The 14,347-nt window shown below is 36.7% G+C and overlaps 1 protein-coding gene across 3 annotated transcripts in view; it reads right to left on the bottom strand.

Annotated features, from left to right (window-relative positions):
- Window positions 1–14,347, bottom strand: part of rims2b (regulating synaptic membrane exocytosis 2b) — a 172,603-nt gene that overhangs the window by 93,209 nt on the left and 65,047 nt on the right. Inside the window, exon 1 of one of the 3 annotated variants that reach the window (XM_079591527.1) lies at window positions 2,284–2,303. The exons of the other annotated variants lie outside the window; for them this stretch is intronic. The gene's annotated coding sequence lies outside the window, so the exon portion shown is untranslated. Of the gene's footprint in view, window positions 1–2,283; window positions 2,304–14,347 lie in introns of those variants that run through there. 3 annotated transcript variants of the gene reach the window in all.

Here is a 14,347-nt window from a genome sequence, read left to right as displayed (position 1 = left end):
AGTTCACTGCCCAAGAGTCCATTCCCATTTGGCTTCAGGACTCTCTTGTTTAAGCAGGCATACGTCAACAAGCATCACTGTTGTTCCTGCCCTGGAGCTCTTTAATCGTGAGGAGCCCACAGGGACTGTAAGAGTGGGCAGTTGGATCGGGTTCGGTGGTCCTGGGACCGGTCTGCCAAAACAGACCTTTGAGCCATGGCTTTCATAGTGGTTAACCTTTAAGAGCAAAGAGTTTGGCTCTGGCCACACTCATGAGGGGAATTATGTCACACTGAGTTTATTTACCTTTCTTTCTTTCTTTCTTTCTTTCTTTCTTTCTTTCTTTCTTTCTTTCTTTCTTTCTTTCTTTCTTTCTTTCTTTCTCTTTCTTTCTTTCTTTCTCTCTTTCTTTCTTTCTTTCTTTCTCTCTTTCTTTCTTTCTTTCTTTCTCTCTTTCTTTCTTTCTTTCTTTCTTTCTTTCTTTCTTTCTTGCCAGCCAGTGTTACTTACAGCAGATGCCACTACTCTCCAGCACTGTTTCAAAAAGGAGACAATGGGATGGCTGTGATTGTAAAAGTAAACATCACTTTTACTATTGCTCATACAGTTAGCGATTGAGCAATCCCATAACCATAAATAAACCATAAATAAAACTTCAGCGTGTAACTCATCTCTCATTATTTGTTTTTTTAGGCACAAATGAAACTTCAAATCATGTGACTTGTTGAGAAGAATGCACTGAGCATCAGTGAAGCACCGAGAAAACTTTGGCAACCACCCACAAAACCTTACAGTGGAGAGTTTTTGCATGGGCAAACATTTTACTTTTATTGACACGGGTGATACATCATTAAATGTTTGTGCAGAGTCAGCAGCAGTACCATATTGAGCTGTACCATATTCCAGCACTAAATGATTGCTAAATGTCTAAAATGTGACATCAACCATTGTGCCATCATATGCATGATTGCAATGTTAACCCTGTGCAAAACTCTATGAGCTTCTCAATCAGAGCAGCCCGACACAGCAGGAGAATACTTTAAAACATTCTGAACGTGTGTGTGCAGCACACAATTACTACATTATATGTTGTTTGCTTTAAAATAAAAGCCATCTTGAGCACAGATGCTAGACTGTGTACATAACAGTATTCTTAGACCCAGAAAAAAAAACTCAGTATTGCACTATTTGTGTATATAAATTCCTTACATTGGCTATGGAATTAAAGATCCCAAATAAAACATTGATTCCTCATTTCCACTGAAATAGTGCTTGGGTTGGAGTCGAATCAAATCACTAACTATGTCCCAACATATTTTAAAATCCAATTCAGCTTATTTTATGTTAATTTAGTGATGGCCATGAAGCAATTTAAAAATATAACAATTCAAATTAATAGTAATACATTTACAGATGATATTTGCAATTGATTTAAAACAGGAAAAATAATGTCACTGGAGTAACTGTGAAATGTTACAAAAATAGGATGGAATGTAATCAAATAAAAACACCACATCTGGTTTTAGAACATAGACAACACATTAGGACATATATTTTTTAAGTCTCTGAAGTTGCTGAATTTATTTGTTAAAAATACAGTAAAAACATTAATATTGTGTAAAATGTAAAATAGGCCATTACTCCAGTCTTCAGGGTCACACGATCATTCTAATATGCTACTCAAGAAACATTTCTTAATATCAAGGTTGAAAACCCTTCACATTTTTGTGGAAACCATGATTTTTCAGAATTGTTTAATAAATAGGCTATAAAGTTGTAAAAAACAGCATTTATTTGAAATAGAAATATTGTAAAACATTATAAATATTTTACTGTCACTTTTGATCAAAATAATGCATTCTTTTTGAATACAAGTTTTTTTTTTTTTTATCTTACTGACCTCAAATAGCCTAGTAGTGTATATTATAACAATATGTATATTTTAGTGATATAATATGTTCATATTCAGGGCATTGATACTGCATAGAAAGGAACTCAACCCCATTAGGATGCTCAAAACAGCATCTTAGTGAGACAAAAAGAGACAAATTGAATGTATAAATTCGATATCTATGCGAACCTCACCACGAGCATGATAAGCTTTCCTAACTGTACGGCCAGCTCTGTGCGGGCATTACTCAGGCGTTATAATTACTCGTCTCGGAACATCTGTACGCCTGTCACAAAACCGTCAACTAAGCAGCATTCAGTGAGAGCCACTCAACTGTCACACAAACGCTGCACAGGCAAAAAAAAAAAAAAAAAAAAATCTTCCACAGCCGAGCGCGTCACGCATGCACGCACCTGTCAGTCAAGAGCTGCACATCTGGGCTGCGGGCGTGAGCATGTTGAGTGCGTGGCTGCATCTACCACAAATCCCTGTTTGAGCGCTGTACACCACACCGCTACGCTGAAGGGCTGAAGAGGTCCAGCTGGGGGGGAAACCAGGTCACCACTACAGAAAACACAAGCACTACTCCCGTAGTACAGCAGCTGCTAGCTTAGCACATCATCCACCCCTCCCAGCATGCCCTCACACACGAAGGCGTTACGGTCAGGCCGCACCGGAGCGAAGAGTCAATTCTAGAAAGCCGAAGTGGGCCGAGAGGTGCCGACGGGTGCCGAGAGGCCGAACGCACGAGGAGCAAAGGCTTCTGGGAGCGGAGAGCAGTGTTACCATTTAATGCTGTTATCACAGGCTGTATTTAGCTGGAGGTCAAGCACGACTTTACCCTGCAAGGAGGATTATGGTACTTAGCTGATTACTGGCTGCCTGACGGTTATTGCCTACCAATTGTACGGCTTGGGAACTCCTTCTCCGAGTGCAAGACTGGATTTCGGCATAATCATCTTCCTCTTTGCCCCAGCAAACTCCAAGAACAAAGCGACACAATATCCCAGTGAAATAAACCTCTCTCGATATGATGTATCAGCATATATAACTTGGCTGTCTCAGCATGTATACGCAGTAATTGCATGCATGTATTTGTGGGGGGGGGGGGAGAGCTCGCATTTCCCTGAGCTCTGAGCAAGTGTAGGCATGATCGCAAATATTCATAAACCTGGTGCGTGTGTGTGTGTGTGTGTTGAGGAAGACACAACAGTCCAGTCTCTTTCTCAAGCAGACAGATTAATGCAGGGCCTTGTGAGCATGTGTGCATAAATGCATCTGTGTGACAGTGAGAACATAGCGCCACCTACAGTCAGTGAAATATAATACATTGTAGCTGATTGGTGTTAATTAAGTGGGTGTACTACAATTATATAAAAATGAAGTGTATATTTTTTTATGTTGAAATTAGTTTTATGAGGTTTTTTTTTTTATAGCCCATGCAGATATCTACAAAAAAAGTAAAAATTGAGAATTTAAAATGTGATAAAAATTCCCTGTTTGCTGTGCATATTTGTTGGGCTGCATAATTTGGCCAAAATGTTGTAATAGTATATCAGTATGGCTGTATAATAATAATAATTAAAATATAATTAAATACAAATATAAAGATTACTATATAAAAATATAAGAAATATGAATAATATTTCATTGTACATAATATAATATTATTTTTGTACACATTGTATATGTACGATTTTTTTATTATTATAATAATTACTTTATTTTACATAATAACTGTCAAATTACAATACTAATATTTATGGATTAATTTCTTCAATTTTAAATGTCAAAACATCAACATTTTATTTTGACAAAACCGCAGGGAGCTTAATCTTCTCTTTTGTTAATAATCACTTCTCATTACAAGTATGGGTAGATGGTTGGCGTATGCTGTGTTTCCAAGCGACTCAAACTCAGAACTGCTGCTCAAGTGTAAAGCACAGTGCCATTTTTTTCTGAAACACACAGCACACATATTTATTTAATAAAATTGCAGCCTTCGTGATTTGATAATCGCACTAAGCCATGTCGTGATTTCGGATTTCTTTTTAATGTACCGTGAAACCCTACTGGAGTTGTATTCAGAACAGGGTGGGAAATTAGCACCCGCCACCCGCCGAGGGCGGGTACTTTTTCAAAGTGGCGGGTCACTTTGCCGTGTATACCAGCCACAGTGGCGGGTGGATTATAATAATGTTGCGTTCGCACCAAAAGCGAATACAGTTCGCAAAAATTCGCATCCACCGGGGGACCAGGACAGGACCACCAGACGCGTCGCGCAACGCGTCTTTACATTGACTTAACATTTAATGTAAGTAGTAACCAATAAACACATGCTGCGAGTGATTTCATTGTACGGATTGGACAGCCTTTGTCAAAGAATGCGGTTGCTAAGTAACAATAATACACTTTTGTCGAGTAACTCTTTTGATTGGTTCAGCGCCTTTTTGTCACGGCGCTGAAGAGACCGTTATACTGTATAACTTATACACAGAGCTAAACTGAGAATAAAAATAAAATAAAAAGTGTATATATAGCTGAGCTGAGCTGGTGCAGAAGAAAGGGAAATTATTTTTAACCATGCGCGCGCGCTCTCTACACTGCTGAAGCGCGGATGATCTGAAAACACAGACAAGCTGGATGGAGTTCAGCGATCTTTATTTGAGATTTTCTACTTAAATTAAAGTGTCATTCAGTCGGTCTGTGTTCTGTCACGAGCCGCTTGCGCTGTTTGTGCGACTAAATCTGCGATCAAAATGCAGGCTGATATCCAGCAGTGTTTTTAATGTTGATCATTATATGAGCAAGAATGCAATGTTTCCCGAATATCCACACGATTTCAAATGTGACATTGATTGTATACAACAGTAAAAAAAAAGGGTAACATTTAAGTGATGTACTGCATTTAAAACAGTATAGTCAGGCCTATTGCTCTATTTTGCATAGACAGTATATAAACTATTTTGCAACGAAATCTGTGGCTTTGAACGAATCGTGAGATTCAATGAATGAATGACTCGATGACCGCCACCTACTGGCTATTTTAATATAATATTTTTATTAATATTAAAAACGTTTTTTAACATTGCATATTTATTGAACATTGTTTTATTTAAAGCATTATTTATTTTTAAAAGGTATTATTAAGGTTAAAAATTAAATGGAAAAAAAGTATTAAAGGGGGCAAATATTGTCCCTTAATGGAAAAGGTGTGACTGCAGTCTAAGTGGAAGAGAGGGGGTACCAGGGGGTACGGCACTCAAAAAAATTGGAGAACCACGGAACTTAGGAAAAGGGATTTGTAGAATTGCACAAGTGCTACTGCTAAAGAGTGCAATGTCAATAATTTCTCATAAGCTTAATTGAATGGCCTAGAGAGAATAATTATGACATTTTCTGTCTAAAGACTACATATAAAATAGCTACCTAAAGTAACTGCAGTTTACTAAAAGTAATGACTAAAAGTTTGCATTCATAAGCATTTTCGTCTGAAGATGAAGACTAAGACTGAATCAAAAATGGTTGCCAAAATGAACACTGGCCTACACACACCAAGCGCACTACAACGCTGTTGCGTATGTATTAAATATGACTGATAATTTAAATAAAATGTTTTATTTAATTCTAGTAGCCTACATAGTAGCCTACATAATTATTTTCCAGGGTTTAAAATTTATACAGATTTGATATTTTCCCCTCATACTTATGTTGGAATGGGTACGAAGTTGGCATTGAATTTCATTTGAAATGGTATTAAAAAGGTCTTAAAAGCCTTGAATTTAAGATGGAGGATCCTGGGGGTACCCTGAAATGAATAAAAAACGTATTGAAGCAATTTCTTTCTTGCAATTTGAATTCCGGAAAAAGTGGCTGGTAAAAAATATAAGTGGCTGGTAAAATTGGGCATCCACCAGCCACTGTGGCTGGCGGACAAAAAAGTTAATTTCCCACCCTGATTCAGAACCTTATTCAGAACCAAAATTATTTTTAAAGATTTGAATAACTTGAGGTTGAGTCAACAGTTCTTTAACACCTGCATTTATCTGCCAATGTGAATGGAACACTGTACTAAACACTGAATCTACAGTGCAGAATAAATTATATTTTAGCTTGCGGTTTAAATTCAATGTGAAAATATTCATATTGCATTGCAGGCAGCAAAGGGAGTGAGAATGACTCTTATGACCCTAGTCTTTTTTCCAATTCATCAAAAACATGAGTCAGTGAGAGTGATTACTGAATTAATTACTCACTTACTGAATCACAAGTCAGATCACTTTCAGTCATGTCTCTGTTCCTGTGTTATGCAGTATTTAAGGTTTCTGAGGCTTTTAAACAGTGTAATCATTGTATTTTGCTATGTATTTTTATTTATGTAGCTAGGACATCATATATACCTAAAGTCAAGACAGCATTTATGCAAACCACTGTGCTATTAAAATCTGTGTAAACACAACTTGCCAGCACAGCAATGCCCTAGAAACCACCTAGAACATCCTAAGCAACTGCACAGCAATAAATTGGAAACCACCTACATCCTGCCTTCAGTCTTCAGTGTCACATAATCCTTCAGAAATCATTTTGTTATGCTGATTTGAGACATCTTTTAATATTATCCATGTTGAAAACAGCTGCTTTTATGTAGAACCTGGGATTCATTACCGGTTGAAAAATATTTTATAAAATCAATACTTTTATGTAGCAAGGATGCATTTAAATTATCAAAAGTGACAAACAAGACATTTATAATGTTACAAAATATTTCAATTTAAAAAAATTGCGGTTCTTTTGAACTTTTTATTCATCAAAGAATAAAATAAAAAAAATCAGAATTCTAAAAAAAGAAGCAGCACAACTGTTTGTATTCAACATTGATAATAGGATTTACAGTATTTATTTTTTTTGCAGCAAATCAGTATTAGAATGATTTCTGAAGGATTATGTAACACTGAAGATTAGCGTAATGGCTGCTAAAGATTCAGCTTTGATTCCTTTGAGAGGTATGATTTACATTTTAAAATATATTAACATAGAAAAATTTCTATGTTAAATTGTAATAATATTCCATTTTAAAATTGTAATAATATTCCATAATTTCACTGTTTTTACTATATTTTTTTTATCAAATGCAGCCTCGGTGAGCATAAGAGACTTCTTTCAAAAACATAAAAAAAAACTTAATTATTCCAAACTGTTGACCAGTAGTGTATAAGATGAAATTTCCAGAAATAAGAAATAAAATGATAAATATCCAGATTAGTCTAATATTAAATCATCTTAGTCACCTTGCTCTGAGAACCACTGCACAAGCCAGAAATGACACACTGCACCTCAACTGATGTTGCTAACCTAGTAGCAAGGTGCATCATCCAGTCCCAGTTTAAGACAGATGGTATAAATCAAATCCGCCCCGTACATTGATTTCAGCAGAGCAGTCGTGTTGTGATCGGCCCGTTGGACCCTCCACACAGTGATCAGACAGCAGCAGAGATCACAGCCTTCTCACCAAGGGGGATCCGTCTGACCTGCTTCCATGTAAAAGCTCTAAGACTGCCTTATTAGCATCTCAAGACACACACACACACACACACACACACTGTAAGTAGGGCATACCCCAGTAGAGCGGGACACACTCCATGAAAGAGGTGCAGAAAATTCAGGGAAGAGAATCAACTACAACAGTGAGGTAAATAGACCTTCCAATAAGAAATCAGGGCGCAAGTAAGAAAAATATACATTCGATGTATAAACCTTAAGAGGTACACGAATGATCCATTAAAAATACCTATATCACAGTTTTTGTTTTTTAGACGGTACCCTTGCCATACCATGGTTTTTAGACATGTACTACATGGTGATACAATAGTAAATAATAATAGTAATAATTCAGTATCATGGTATTTTTTCATGGTGCCATTCATTACCATACGTCATTTTACCATTATACCATACAAAAGTGCGTTAACGTTGCATTTAAAACAATGATGTGCACAGATAAATTATTTATAACAAATATTGCAATATTCCATAAAAATAAAAATAATTCTCCATTTTGATTTTATGTTGACTTCAAAAGCCAAGCAGGGCCATCACATTATATTTTAAAAAATCAGATAGTCTGTGTCTTAATATAATTTATATTTAATATGTTCGTTTTTTATAGTATTAATGTATTATATTTGAATAATAAAATCAACTGGCATTTGACCATTCAAAATTCATTGCCACAATGTTAAAGCAGTTGCCAGGATGTTGTTATGTGGTTCCTAATGTGCAGTGAATTCTTAGCGTGTTGCTATGCACTTGCTATGGTTTTCTGGGTAGTTGCTATGGCATTGCTGGATGGTTGCTATATAGTGATTTTTAGCACATTGCTATGTGGTTGCTAGGTTATTTAGGTGGTTGTTAGGCATTGCTACTACTAAGCCCCTTTCACACAGATATTCTGGAAAATACACGGGTAATGTGACCCGTGATTTGTCCCGGGATCGTTTGATTTTGCTTCATTCACACTGCTAGTGATTTTCCGGGATCTGTGAGTGCGTTCACACACATCCTGGTAAGATCCCATAAAGACACGTGACGTCAGGATGAGACGTGTAACGTACGCGTCGAAAACATGTACACTAACGCATTGCGTACCGTTCATCAAAGCTGGCGAGTACTCTAAGCTTCAGCGCGGATAGTAAGGAGCTCCTGGTCTCTGCTTCGTTCCAGTTTGCAGACATTTTTTCTTTCTTTCTTTGTTAATGACGAACACAAACTTTCTAGAGTCGCGCGATGGCACGTGCGTCATCACTACGGCACACCCCTTACGGCATTGATCCTGGCTTTTGTTCACACAGGGCGCGTTCCAGGACTGATCCCGGCAATGTTACTAGGTCCCCAACCCGGGATTGATGGCGGCATCAATCCCGGGACATGTTTGCGTTCACACAGAAGGCACTCTGGCAATTTCCCGGGATCAACGCGCTGTGTGCTAGTGTGTTCTGAGTGCTAAGGTGGTAGGGTGGATACTAGGGTGCATTGAGTGGTTCCCAGTGTGTAATTTTAGCATGGTATGTGGATGCTAAGGTGTTAGGGTGGTTGGTAGGGTGCTCTGGGTGGATGCTGACATGTTAGGGTGGTTGCTAGGGTGTTGCTAAGTGGTTGTTAGGATGATCTGGGTGGTTGCTGCTGTTGCTAGTGATTATAGCACGTTGCAACGTGGTTGCTAGGGTTTTCAGGTGGTTGTTAGGACATTGCTAGTTGGTTAACTAGTGTTGAAATGTGAATGCTAAGGTGTCAGGGTTGTTCCATAGGGGTTTGCAACATTTGGTCCAAGTTACTGGGCGTCTCTACGTAGGGTAATGGGTTAGTTTAAATTATGAACCCTGAGTATGAGCAATAGTGATGCTTGCCTTAGCAAATGCCACTATAATATTTCTCTCTTAAATCATAGCTGACTGCACTGAACTGTTATAATAAGCTTCACCATTAGTTAGATTACAGAATGCTATAGACCTGTCATTTAACCCCCCCACATCCAAGCAACACCAATATCCAGAGACAATACCACTAAAAAAACGCAACTCTGCGCTAAGTACAGCGTGCCAGACATGAGTCATACTTCAGAAGGCAGTAGCGGAATGCTCCAGAACGTTGGTGCAGTACTCTGAATCTATTAGTATGCTCGTTGTGTTCCAAATATGCACTGATTTTAATTACCTACTCTTCTGATTCAGCGTACATCACTCAAGCACTGCACTTCTGATGGAGTAATGCTGTTTACTGGAGTCCAAAACCCTTGTCAACTTCCTCTCTTTCCAATGGAAAGAGAAGGAAGGCTTAAAAAATAGTTTACAAACAAAACAAATATACAGTATATTCTGTTTTTTTGTTTTGTTTTTTTCATCTGTGGGGTACAAGAGGAGGTTTTATGCTCTTTGTATTGCAATTATCTTGTTTTGTTTTTTTAAGAAATGTATACTTTGATTGTTGAAAAATGGCTGCTGAAAATTTGGCTTTGCCATCACAAGAATAAATTACATTTTAAAATATACTGGAATAGAAATCAGATCTTTTAAATTGTAATAATTGTTCACAATATTACTGTTTTACTATATCTTTGATCAAATGAATTCAGCCTTGGTAAGAGACTTCAATCAAAAACTTTTAAAAATCTTACCAAACTCAAAATGTTTGAACAGCGGTGTACAATGAACAGGAACTGAAGCTTTCAAACTTCAAAAACAAGTATCATAAAAGTAATACATGCGACTTATATAGCGTATAAGCACACAAGTAGAATATAGCACATATGTCTCCTCAGCTCTGTGTGAGGAACAGAGCAAAATTTGCTTTTCATTAACAAGTATTCCTTTGAGACAGATTGTTTAAATCATTTGATCCAGTTCAAAAAATCATCGGAATGATTTTTTTGTGAATCACACTGACAAATTGACTTAAAAAATGACCTATTGTGACTTCAATTTCAGTCTCTTCCTCAAACAAAGCTTGTATAAATTCAGAGCTTGGAACACGAGCCATACTCTTATGGAGTTTTTGACGTTGAAAGCTTAAATGGCATGAAAAAGAGTGGCCAGCAACACATTCCGAATTTCTCTTTTGGTGTGAAGAAAAAGAAAGTCATGCATGTTTAGACCAACATTAGGGTGAGTAAATCATGTTAGTATTTTCATTTTTGAGCAAACTTTTGCTTTATACGCACTTCCTTTCTTGTAAGGATCACTCTTTAACTAATGGGCACTCCAGTGTGGTGGGATTTGAAACACTTAGCCCAGCGCTGCACACAGACCGTCTCTATTTTGGGCCTGGACAGGCGGGTCATAGGGCCGTAGAGTGCCTTGCAGGCTGCTGAATAAATAATTTGTTCCTTTATATAGTGGGTGAAGTGGATGCCGGTTGAGTCGGCATCCTTTAAAAGAGGATGCGAGCGAGAGTATAAATGAACACACATTGGTTCCTCTGACGCATGCGATGCAGCACGGCGCAACCAGAGATGTGGGTGACGGGAGACTTTCTCGTCTCATTTTAAATTAAAACAGATTTTCTCTCTCTTCTCTCTTAGATAAACACTGCCCTATTCATCCACTCCAGTCGAGCCCTTTCTAGCACTTTCAATCAGATTTCACACAAAAGAAAAATGCAGTGCGGCGCACAATGGCTGAAGTGTAGAAAATTGCATTGGCTCCGAGAGCAGAGAGCTAAAAATGCGTTGGCGACCGGCTCGGAGCTAAGTATCACTGTTATTTCTATAGCAAAGTTTGTTTCTCAAGGGCAGAAGTGATGAATATTTCTCTGCGCATTATCAAAGGCAGAGAGATGTCATGTTGCTGTCAGTGACGGAGAGGATGGGAGCTCTGAGGGGGATGAAACGGCTGTGGGTTTGGGAAATGACACTCTATAGTGTGGCAAGAAGTGTTGTGTGCAGACTTTTCGTGTGGAGTCAAGGCAGTCCTCAAAAATGCCAGGGACATGGAGATGCACTGATACTGTGATCATGTTCGCCTACTCTGTAAAACGCTCCAGCATGTAGAATACATGCAACATTCATTGCAAAAACACTGATGCAGAGCTAGATATTTCCAGATCCATTTGATATATTTTGAAAGAAATTAATACTTGTATTCAGGATGCATTAAATTGATCAAAAGTGACAATAAAGACTTTTACATTGTAACAAAGAAAAATTATTTTAAATAAATTATGTTCTTTTGAATGTTCAGATTCATAATCTTTTTTTTTTTTTTTTTTTTACCATGGTTTCCATAAACATATTAAGCAGTTGTTTACAACATTGCTAATATTAATAAATGTTTCTTAAGCAGTAAAGCACATATTAGAATGATTTCTGAAGGATCATGTGACACTGAAGACTGGAGAAATGATGCTGAAAATTCAGCTTTGACATCACAGGAATAAACTACATTTGATAATATATACAAATATAAAACAGTTATTTTAAATTGTAATAATATTTCAATATATTACTGATTTTAATTTGTATATCATACAATTGCATACCATAAAATTGGTGAGCATAAGAAGCTTCTTTCAAATTACTAGATCAAGATCAGTTACTGTGTCCCATACAATTTTTTATTTAAATATCTACTTTTATGTTCCACAGAATAACAGGTTTTAAACAACACGATGGTGAGTAAATTATGCAAAAAAACATTTTTTATGAACTACTACTACTACTAAAAAAACATGCTACCTTCAATACTTACATAAAATTAGTTTCACTTAAAACAGTTATCAGTAACAGAATGTACCACAAAGAAATGTGTTACGTATTTACTTTTAGGAAGTACTTTCTGAATTGGACTTTTTAACCATAACACATTAATACATTTTCAAATATGTAACATGCATTACTTTATTTAATTACTTGATAAATAAACTGAATACCTCCCTTCCTCATAAAAAAGTCATGAAAATTAATGTGACACCTTGTCTCCATGTCAAATGAGCAACAGATTTAGATTAGATTCAGCTGTCTATGCTGTAAGCGATGTCTTTTCAGGGTTCTTAGTCACTGCATACAAACTGTTGAAAAAATATCACTTTGAATAGAAACAACAATTGTAATGGTGAGTTCAATTCCTCCTGGGAAATTCATATTTACGAGGTGGGAAGTTTTCAAGTCACTTTTGTCGGGGTGCACTTTCTTTAAATTAATTTGAAAAAAAAAAAAATACAGCATGGTTCTTAAACTCTACTTCTAGATAATGAAGAACAAGGAATCAGGTTTGTTTTGCTTTTTTATGTTTTTAATTAATGTATGAAGCCACTGTAAACTTTATTGATCTACATTGTTAAAAGCGCTATACAAATGAAGATGACTATTGTTACATATTATATTGTTATATTATAATGCCATCATATTTTGTGCAGGCAATTATCTTACTTCGCTGTAAAAAGGAAATCCAGACAGCATCACTGCTAAATACGTGTAAGTATTGTGGTACCATGTTTCTCACTGACACGTCCCCAACTGGTATAGATCAGTGAGAAAATCCCGAGCTTCCCACTTGTATTTACGACATTGTGGTGGCATTGCATCCAACTAGAAAATACGATCTTTACGACATGACGAGAACACACCATAAGCCAAACATAAAGCTACCATTCTGAAGAAGAGAAGAGACTTAAAGCAATGTCAAAGTTGTTAACGAGTTACTTCCCATTAGAAGTAAGAATTTATTGTTACATTATTTCATTAGTCGTCCAAAAAGAAAACGAATAGTTATTTTTTAAATTAAAATTCTCCCACACTGGTCTTCCAAAAAAGCAAGCAAAATTTCTCCTTAACTGATCCCCCATCTCATGCATTTTTCTTTACCCCCTGTTCTTGAAATACATACATATATATATATGTAAAAATTTCACATTTTTAAATTCAAGCCTGAAAAACTCTATCTTCCAAAAATAAAAAGGTATTCCAGGTAGTTGACCTAATAGGAAAAGGTCAAGCAGCCTCCCATTGCATTAGCATGCATTCATTTGTCCATGTTAACTAAGCAAGGCCACCACCACCATATAAATGATCATCTTTAAAGAAATAGTTCACTTCAAAAAGACAATTATGTCATAATTTATTCATCCTCAAGTTGTTTCAAACCTGTATTAAGTTATTTCTTCTGCTGAACACAAAGGAAGATATTTTTAAGATTGTAACCAGAGAGTTGATGGACCCCATTGACTTCCATAGTAGGAAAAAACAAATACTATGGCAGTCAATGGGGTACATCTACTGTTTGGTTACTGAAATTCTTCTTTTGTGTTCAGCAGAAGAAAGAAATTCCTTCAGGTTTGAAACAACTTGAGGGTGAGTAAATGATGACAGAATTTTCATTTTGAAGTGACCTAATCCTTTAATGCTACATGCCTCTCCTCCTTCAAGCAATGTTGTAACAGGTTCCAAACAGTGTCATCACATCTGTCAGTTCTTTAAGAGCTACGTACTGTTACAATGACCGTGATAGAGGCTCAAAAATGATCTCTTATTGATGGGATTCACTCAATCGACGCACTATGCTGTTAATCTCCCAATCAATGATCTTATTAGGACAAATATCCTGCCAGCTAAATGGCATCATTTAAGTTTAACCTCAGTTTAAGGATCAATAAACCATCACCAAACTCCAACCCTTGATTTATCTTCACCTTGTCTATTACATCTGCCCTGGCCTTATTAGTGCTGCTTGAAAAGGCAACACTCACTATTGTTATTGCTATAACTCACCCCACAAAATGTTGAAATGAATGATGCCTCAAATCATGTGGCTCTTTGAGGAAAGGTATGCTATTACTTTTCTAAGTGACTTCTTTTCCTGGTAGGCAGCCCATTAAAATAGCGGGAAAATCCCATAAGCTTAGCTATGTTTCCATTCATGTATTTTATGTGAACTTTGAGATATCGCATTAGGAACACTGGATGAAAAAGCCAACATGTGCATAAAATCT

Source organism: Phoxinus phoxinus (genome assembly GCF_949152265.1).
Source record: "Phoxinus phoxinus genome assembly, chromosome: 19".
In the NCBI taxonomy this organism is placed as follows: domain Eukaryota; kingdom Metazoa; phylum Chordata; class Actinopteri; order Cypriniformes; family Leuciscidae; genus Phoxinus; species Phoxinus phoxinus.
Note: the sequence above shows the minus strand (reverse complement) of the source record. Positions and strands in the feature narration are given on the sequence as shown.